The sequence below is a fragment of the Ctenopharyngodon idella genome, chromosome 2, assembly GCF_019924925.1.
Source record: "Ctenopharyngodon idella isolate HZGC_01 chromosome 2, HZGC01, whole genome shotgun sequence".
Classification (NCBI taxonomy): Eukaryota; Metazoa; Chordata; class Actinopteri; order Cypriniformes; family Xenocyprididae; genus Ctenopharyngodon; species Ctenopharyngodon idella.
The window spans coordinates 16,258,608-16,268,922 of record NC_067221.1 but is presented as its reverse complement, the minus strand read 5'-3'; positions in this window follow the sequence as shown (position 1 = coordinate 16,268,922).

The window sequence follows — 10,315 nt, the reverse complement described above, 5'->3', positions numbered from 1 at the left end:
AAAAAAGCCAGCCAGCATTTTTGATCATTTTTATGGTGCCCAGAATATTTTGTTGTATGAATATCTGAAGGTACAAGAAATCATATCCCAATATATATATATATATATATATATATATATATAGGCCTAGAACGTGCATAAGCAATGCTTTTATCACTTGTTTCTGCTCTTTTTTTGCATGTGTTTTGATCCGGAGAGTCTCTACTCTTTCAGAAGACTCGTAATATTGCCCCCTATCATATAACAGTGAAAACACGGAAAGCTGGAAAATTCCGTTAATGGTGGGGAAAGAGTTAAAAAGATCAATCTTAGGTCTTTATTCCAACGCATTCATGAACTACGACCAGGACCAGATTTAAGATCTATGACAGTTAACAGAGTAAGTCATACTGTAGGCTACTGAAGACATGATACTCGGATCCTCACTAATGTAAGTGGCATGTGTAATTAAAATCAGTCTACCAAAGAAATCATCAGTGACTGTCATGACTTTTTTCCTCGTTTAAATATTTAATATTAAAGGTTTATCTGAATTAAAGGGTTAGTTCACCCAAACATGAAAATTCTGTCATTCATTACTCACCTTCATGTCGTGCCACACCCGTAAGACTTTTGTTCATCTTCGGAACACAAATTAAGATATTTTTGTTGAAATCTGAGAGCTGTCTGACTAGACAGCAATTTAACCACCACTTTCAAGATCCACAAAGGCACTAAAGACATTGTTAAAATAGTTAACGTGACTACAGTGGTTTAACCTTAATTTTATGAAGTGACGAGAATACTTTTTGTGCACAAAAACAAAACAAAAATAACAACTTTATTCAACAATATGTTCTCTTCTTTGTCATTCTCCTATGCTGTTTATGTTGCAGCGCTTCCAGGTTCTACGTCAGAACTCCGGCTCAGTATTGGCCGACGCCGTCCACGTGAGCAGCACGACACATGCGTGTGAATACTGAGCCGGAGTTCTGACGTAGAACACACATCAGAATTTTCATTTTTGGGTGAACTAACCCTTTAAGTGAATTGACAATTTTATAGACTTTTTGCCTTGTATCTCAAGAAGAGAGGAAAAACCAAGCTGAAAGAAGGTGGGAGGTGAACATATTGAGAAGCTCCTCAGAGAGCTGACCCTTAACATGTGAGAGGATGGTGAGGGGATGTTGTTGTCATGCAATGAGCTGGAGTGAGAAATGCTCCCACTAGGCGTATCTAAGCCCATCATGCATGCTCCCTCTTAAAAAGACATGTCTTCACAGTAATGGGGGCCACTGAACTTGCCTGGGTAATCCTCTAGAGCAAACAAAACATACAATAGCAGGACAAAGACAGTGACCCACAGGCCAAATTCAACTATAATTCTCTAACACACTTCAAATGAGTCCAAACGAATGAGGTTAAAAATGTCATGCAAAAAACAAGGTAGGATGAGAGAGGGGAGGTCATAAATTTTGCTATATTGTCAAGAACTTCTGGAAATACGTTTGGGGTTTTGACTGGTTCTTACTGTGGGCCTCTTTAAACTCAAACTTACCAGGTGGTTTTCATGGACCACTAATAGTTTTAGACTTACAAAAGTGTCTTTATAGACTATGTGAAATGGCTTTACAGTGTCCTTTCCTGTGTTGACGCATTTCCAATTGAAATAGGATGTCGAGGCAGGACATACTGGCCTGGTTTCACAGACAGGGCTTAGATTAAGCCAGGATTAGACCTCAGTTCAATTAGAGCATTTAAGTAGCTTTTATAAACGTGCCTTAGAAAAAAACATTACTGGTCTTGAAACAAAACAATGGCACTGACATTTTAAGATACGTCATTGCAAGTTGCTTTCCGGTAAGACATCTCAAACATGCAATTTAGTCTGGATTTAAGCCTTGTCTGTAAAAAGGGGACTGTATCAAATTTGTCCAGTTTTTAACCCTGTAAAGCCTCACAAATGAAGTAAGTGAAAAATCACATTTTTTGAAATGGAACAGTTTATTGAACATTCAGACAAAATATAAAAATATATTTTAGAAATGTTTTCATATGTGTTTTTTTTTTTTTGTTGTTGTTGTATCATATTTGAAACAGGCTTTTATGGCTCATAAAATAGTGAGTATATGAAGCTCATATTCAAGGTAGAAAAAAAAAAAAAAAAAACTCAATTTCATTCTGAAACCCAAACTGAGCAAAATCTGCAATTTGGTGCCATTACTGATATTTATATGGCTGAAAAGTAAGAGGAAATTCTGCTTGTAATGTAAATCAATTAGATCTTTATAACTGCAATATATAGCAGATTACTTACATAAAATGCTTATAAATATCAGTCATCACTCCCAATATTATGCCTTAGGAAGATGAAATGTTTACTTTTCTTATTAAAGCTCTGTAGTTCTTATATAATGCAGTGCAATACAATGATGATGTACAAATAGATGTACAAATAAACACTCCTCAAAAGCCTGATGTATCATATTTGATACTCAAATTTTAACATGATTTTTCTAAAAAAATAATGTATGGATAATTGAGTAAACCTAAGATGCATGCCTCAGTACAGTAAGTGTTCATCTTGAAATATTACTATCAATATAAAAGGTACTCTTACATTTACTTATAAAACTATAAAATATATAAAATAAAAATCATAAAATAAAAATCAGTAAAGATTTCACAGCAGATAGACACATGTACCACGACCTGATGAGGGACGTTTATAGAATTGTACTATATGTTTTTTACTTAAAAAGTAAAAAGTATAAACTGTCAATCCGATGACAGAAGTCATGCAGTGATTGTGTTCAGTTTTGATCATGTTCATAATTTTGAGGTCTTAGAAATTTATGAAACAAATTTAAGCTTTATAGGGTTAAATAGCCAATAGCCTTTAGTTTAGCCTTTAACCAATAGCTACAGCCATGAACCATGATCTGGCACTTGCTATTGCTAGTCATGGCAGGTAATATATTAGGGGCAGATTATCCTTCTGGAGAACAGTGGATACACCCTTAAAAGAATATACATTTTAAATGTGTATATTTTTGGTCAACTTTTGATGTATCTATACCATTCTCACAAAATTTCTCTTTGGAAAATGGACCAAATATATTAATCCTCCTGCAATCAAAGGCATCACAAATTGTGTTTAACTTAATGTAAATGATAAATCTTCTGTTTAATATAAAATAATTTAACTGAAAGAAGACAATAGCAAAACAGAATAACAGAACAATTTAGTCTTCTACTAAATCAATATGTACAACACTAAACTACAAGGAGCTGCAGCCATCAAAGACATTTAGAACATGTATATTCATTTCTCATTGGACTTGGGAGAAACTCTGAGCAAATTACACTCAGCCATTATGGAAAACAGAGTCTCGTTGGATGGCTGTTTTTTCACAAACGCTTTCCAGCAAAGCCTTTAGGTCCAGCTTTTCTTTCCCACAGCAGCTGGGTTATTACCAAGCCAATGTGGTCCCAGTCTGTGCTTTCTATCACTGTGTCAGTTGTATATGTATGTATGTGCACTGGACATTCAATCAGCCAGTGAAGGTTCTGGGAGCAGAGCTTCTTTTCTTTAGCTTTGACCCAAGAGGAATCGTATCTTGTCTTCTAATACTCTGACTCAAAACAACTGGTCAGCCAGACCTGTGGACAAGTTTATTCAGTTTAGTTAGTTTTATGCCACAGTGTTTACACTTTGTAGAAAAATCAATTTACAAATGGCTTACTTATAGTTGCCAGTTAATGTTAACGTCGGAATGAAATGGAAACTACGATAGTCTTTTTTTCCATATTGTAACGGCTTCTCAAACAAGAAAACATGTAGGGCGGGACTTGATTTGGATTGGATGGTTGTGGTTTGCTATTGCTGTGATCATGTGAGTAGCAGGTCATCCCGTCCTCGCGCTAGTAAACACGTCATCAGAGACGAGATGAGGGGAAGTAATTTTCATTAAAGATTGCGAGGAAACATTAAGTAAAAAATTGTTTTTTTTTTGTTCATGGTGACTTTAAGATGTAACTGTGTGCTGTATGAGAAATTAAGAGCATGAAAGAAAACACACAAGTATCCACACACATACATATAAACCCCATAGAGGAACTACCCCTCCTGGAGACTTAAAAAGCCTAGAGATTGAAATCAGGCATGGTGCTTTTCTCTCTCAAGTTCCCATGAGACCCATTCTGGCATATCATCAGAAACACATTCGTATGCTCATCTAGTAGTCATCGGCTTGAAATTACGTTGAAAATCAGGTCTGAAACTTCACAGGAGCTGTCTGAATAGGGCTAATTGTGGGAGTGTTATCCCTGCATGGCATTAGGACTCCTTTCACTGTGAGACTCAATGCTGATTTATCAGATTAGCATCAAGAGAATGCTTTTACCAAACCTCATCGGACTGTTTATGCAGCCATCAAACACATAGCATTCCTGGAGACCTTTCAGAGGGGAACTCAACACGCTGTATCTGTATTAGATCAGGCATTACAGATAATTCTTTGAAGTGAATGCAATTATGCTCATTTGGGCTGAAAGGAAGGCATGCTTTTACCAGCACTAAGCACTGCAGGTTATAAAAGCCAAAAGAGCTAGCCAAATTTTTTTTTTTTTTTCCCCTATTCAAACTGTGATAAATTTTAAATAGTTTTTCTTTATGGAATTTTAGCACATGTCTGACATATTTCAGGAATTTAATTTAATTTAATTTCCAATTACATTTACATTTAGTCATTTAGCAGACGCTTTTCTCCAAAGCGACTTACAAATGAGAATAGTAGAAGCAATCAAATCAACATGAGTGCAACAGTACGCAAGTGCCGTGTCAAGTCCCAGTTTCACCAGCAAAGTGTTCGTAGCAAGGAATTTTATTTTTTTATTTTTTTATTAAATACACACACAAATAGAGAAAAGTAAAGATAAAAAGTGCTAATATTACTCAGTCAAGTGTTGACGAAAAAGGTATGTCTTTAGCAGTTTTTTGAAAATGGCTGAAGACTCAGCTGCTCTGATAGAGCATGGCAGGTCATTCCAACAGCAGGGAACAGACCTTGGGCCTCATTTATAAAATGTTGTGCAGAAACAGTCCTAAATTTGATCTTACGATCATTTCTCAGATTTGCGTATGTGTGATTCATAGAATGAACGTACACACAGAAAACGAGCGTACGCCTCTCTTTCAGATGTGAAATCTATAAATTTCAAATGATCTTGAACTTGCGCGCAGCTGAATGGTTTCAGTTCCCCGCGTTGTAAACGACACCTAATTAATGTAATTTACATATAAAAGATCAACAGTCATTGTCCTAATCCTTAGCGAGCTGCAAGAATAGCTTACATTTCCAAAAACCTGCAGTAATCTGACAATGAAAAGTGCGTACGTCTGCTCCACTTTTCCACGTCAAAGACCGTTTTTATAAATATGAGCATTGGCGTGGATTTAAGCGTACACACACTCAAATCTGCGCGTACGCATGCTTTATAAATGAGGCCCCAGGAGAAGGTTCTGTGAGAGCGATTTTGTGCCCCTTTGGGATGGCACCGCAAGGCGCCGTTGACTTGGCATTGGCAGCCAATGCAAATTGATGAAGAGATGTGTGACGGGTGCTCTCTTCGGCTCGTTAAAGACCACTCTTGCTGCCGCATTCTGGATCAGTTGTAGAGGCTTGACAGTGCATGCTGGAAGGCCTGCCAAGAGAGCATTACAATAGTCCAGTCTGGATTGAACAAAAGCTTGGATAAGAATTTGTGTGGAATGCTCCGATAGAAAGGGTCCGATCTTCCTAATGTTGTACAAGGCAAATCTGCAGGACCGGGCCGTTGTATTAATGAAAAAAATTAACGAAAAAAAAAAAATTCTTATGGTTATTATGACACAACACATCTTCTGAGATTAGTGTGTCTAACTCAGTAAGCATTAATCATTACATCAATCAATTGTACCTGAAGAACAAGCAAGAATTAATAATATAACACAACTACACTGAAGAACAAATTTCATTTTGTAAATTCCATTAAAGTCATGTAAATGTAGTAAACATAACCTATGCATTAAAAAATAATGAGTGTGAAAGTTGGAATCTATTGTGCATTGCATTGCTCATTTATCCTCTATTAAAAAATACAAAATAAATTTCTTAAATTTCATAAAACTATTCAGTCAGCATTGACAGAACTCAGGTGAAAACAACAAATAAAATATAAATTATTCCACCCTCAATGTAATATATTTTTAAAACTAAAAATGTTCCTAAACCCTGTTAATATTCCCACTATAGTGCCAAAAAATTCAGTTTTTCGTGACCATTTTCCACCCTCTCGCTGACCCTTACAATTAAACGGGTTGTTTTGGTCAGGGGTTTGCTGTCATGCTCAGTATAGTTTTTAACTCCCCATCCTACAACAACAGCCTCTTCAAATAAAGGCTGTGCAAAGTCTGAATTACATTGTGACAGGATAAGAAAGAAATCCATGCCTAAACGGTTGTCAAAATGTCAAAATCATACTGAAATGAGCATATATATTGTTGAAAATAAACTTAAGTGAGTAATATATGAGTGGCAGAAGCCACAAACTGTACTTGTCTAACACAATACAATGGCACATTTCAGCCCTTTATCTGAAACCAGATGTGTAGAGACTGAACAGGAAGGGGCCTGGGACAGTCCCCTGAGGGGCCTCTGTGTTGCTGACCATTCGATCAGCCTTACATACTGAATAAAAACCTGTTTCATGCTATGAAATTTTTTTCTACAGTAAAACGCAGTGTATCAGTATTCTTATAGGGATGTTTTAGCTGGAACTGGGAAGCATTTCAGGTTAGACAGAAGATGGATACTGCAAATTACATGTATAACCTTCAGTCATCAGCTGGGAAGTTAAAATGGAAAGATGATTCACCGCTCTGCATGACAGCACAGAACAAAAGAGCACAACCGAAGTAACTGTACGTTGATTCAATGTTTCCATAACTCTAGTGCTTCTACAGTCAATTAGTCGTTACAGCAGCTCCAGTGTCCATTTAATAAAATAGTAAAATAAATAACTAAATTCATGGTGTCTTACATAAGGGAATCATGTAAGGGCTGATTCTCCACATTTGCTCTTGATTGTTTTTCATTTTTCAACATATACTACCTTTCAAAATGTTTGGGGTCAGTAAGATTGTTTTTTTGTTGTTGTTGTTTTTTTGAAGAAATTAATACTTTTATTCAGTAAGGAAACATTAAATTGACCAAAAGTGACAGCAAATAATGTATGTGTGTGTGTGTGTGTGTGTGTGTGTGTGTGTGTGTGTGTGTGTGTGTGTGTGTGTGTGTGTGTGTGTGTTTCTTGAGCAGCAAATCAGCATATTAGAATGATTTCTGAAAGATCATGGACAAGACATTGGCATATACAGTGAAAACAAGACTGGACCCAATATGGATCCTTGAGGGACCCCACAGTCAATAGATGCTGGGGAGAAAAAAAGATTACCAAGCTTTACTGTAAAAGATATTTGCTCCAGGTAAGAGGCAAACCATTTAAAAACCGTTCCCTGAATCCCAACAAACTGATTTATGCAGTTCAAAAGGATTGAATGATCAATGGTATCAAAAGCTTCAGAGAGATCTAAAAGAGTTAAAGCAGAGACTTTTTAGTTCATGGTGTTGGTGGTCGGTTATGTTCAAGGACATCCCACCCTCTTCACTTGGTAGGAGAGTGGACTGGTTCAACAGAGATGAATCAGTCATCCCGGTCAGCTATTCTGCTTAAATTTCTGGAGGCTCTTTGTCAGGGTAGAACTACTGAGGAAGATGGCAAAATCTTCTTTCTTTTATCCTCCCTTATGAATAAGGGTCAAGTAGGATAATGCGATCCCTTGTGGATGGGTTGCTATCAGTCGACAGTGAGCACGAAGCTATAGTAAGGTGAGCCACATTGGGTAAAACGCCATGCATCCCACACTCCTCTTTAATGTCCTCTCCAATGGTTTATTGGAGTTAAAGTAGGACTAGAGAGCTTCCCTCTAGATGAAGACTCTTTACGCTCCCTTTGAGTCAGTGTTGCTATAGGCAGTATTATACGTCCCATGCTCCTCTTTTACCACCCTCTCCTATTTGTTTTGGAGTTTAAGTTCCACTGCATATTTATTTCCTCAGGGTTTGAGGCAAGGCAGACAAATTGTTATGGACAGTCCGTACAGTGTCCCTCTTTTCATTTGCCTCCCTCGCCAACTGTTGTTTGGTTTTAATTAGGGCTGTGCACTCCCCTGTGGGCCACTTGGTAAAGGAGTTGCGTTGGACAAAACGTCACGTGTCCCATCTTCTTCTTTTACCACCCTCTCTAATTTCTGGGTTGGAATTGGTAGATGGAATTATGGTGGGCAGTACACATTGCGTGCCTCTACTCCATTTGTCTCCCTCCCCAATTATGGTTGGGGCTTGAAGTAGGGACCTTGGGATCGGTGTTATTATTAATGAAGCCTGGTAATAAGGGTTGTCATGGGCAGAACATAAGCATCCCATACCCCTCTTTTACCACCCTCTGCAGTTACATACTGAAGTAGGGCTAATGGCTTCCTTCTCGTCATATTTTTCCTTAGGTGTGATACAAGGCAAATGGAATTGTGTTGGACAGTCTGCAGATAATTTCCATTCATTCCATTTATCTCCCTGCCTAACCATTGTTGGGCTTCAAGTAAGGATGTAAGCTCCCCCTTTGGATAGGTTGTTTGGTAGTATGAGTCATGATAGTTGGAACACTATGCATCCCATCCTACCCTTTTCTGCCCTCTTCAATTAATCAGAATTTAAGTAGGGCTAAAAGCTTCCCTTTTAGAAAAATGCCTCCTTAGGGCCGATATAGGTAGATATCACACTGCACAGTAGTGGCGGATGCAGAAAGTGGATGATGGCCTGGCCTCTAAAAGTATGGGTGGGCCGGAATAATTCGCATTACCCCATGTTTTTCAACTGGCTTAATTTGAAAGAAAAAAAACTGATGCACTGGTCCCTGCGTGATACTATAAACGCCCATGACTTAAAGGTGAATCATGTAATATAAAGATTAAACAGGTCATGAACAAGTCAAAGCAAACAGGGCATTGCATTGCAATACCCTACAATGAACGCTACAACATCATCATGAACTCGTTCAGAAAGACAAATGTTCCGGTTTATAAAGTTTCATTTGATGTTTCCAGTGTGAACAGCCTCAAATAGTTGTGGCACATTATGCCAAAAAATGCTCCCAGTGCAGATAAGTTGGGTGGATTTATTATAAGCGAAACGCATGCTTTCGCTCTAGACAGAGACAGAGTTGCCTACTTAATTGCTTACGCATTACACATAGCAACACAGCTAAAAGTATTCCTCATATGTTGGACCTTTTATTGTCTTTTAATATAGTCTACTTCTAACTGTTGAGACATGCCTTCTCAACCCCCCGTACAAGCTGTGTTTGTGTGCAAAGAAGGGTCATTTGCAAGGTTGCAACATCTCCTTCAGACAAAAGAGTTGTGTAACTCAGACAACCTTTTATACTCTTGGGCCTCGGCATGTGAGGTCATAGACTGCCGTCTGCCAATGATTATTGCTGTTTGTTTACATGTGCTCAGACATCGGTCACGATGAGGGTCTCGTCCCCCTTCTCTGGGAACTGGGTTACATTCACAACCTGAAAAGTTACTGTCCAAAAATAAAGATACTCAAGTCTCTAAATATAATTATATTTCTATTATTAGTTGCATTATTATATCTAAAACTCATTGTAAGTCAGGGCACATATGGGTGCAGCTGAATCAACACATGGTCACTGATCTGCAGAAATCAGGGCTCATCACGTCCAGGATTTCCACCGACATTCCATGACCCTCTCAGGACTCTCCCATTACACAGAAGAGGGGGATTCTTCTGTCCGTAGCCAGTGCAGAATGATGTGAAGTGAGAACTACAGTGTGAGTAGGGTGATTAATGAAGTCATGGCAGGTGGAGGAAAAGACTCCCATGTAGAGGAGAGGAGGTCTCTGGCTCTGAAGGGAGATAATTCTCCAATCCGAAGATTGTCTGACATAGAAAGCTCTTACAGTCTGTTTAAAATGAGGCAAAATCTATCTGATAGAAGTGAAAGAGTTCTGCGTGCCAGCTGTGTGACACCGGTATCTACTGCCTGAATGCATGATTTTGCTATATATTATGGTTGCGTTCCTTCTGGGGCCCATGGGAATGTTTAGCACGGATGGGAGTGTTTTTCAAGCTTGTCTGTGATTTGAAGAACCACATGTGCATAAGATTTTTCTTTCTCTCTGCTCCTGCCCTCGTCCAAAATGCAATGTTTA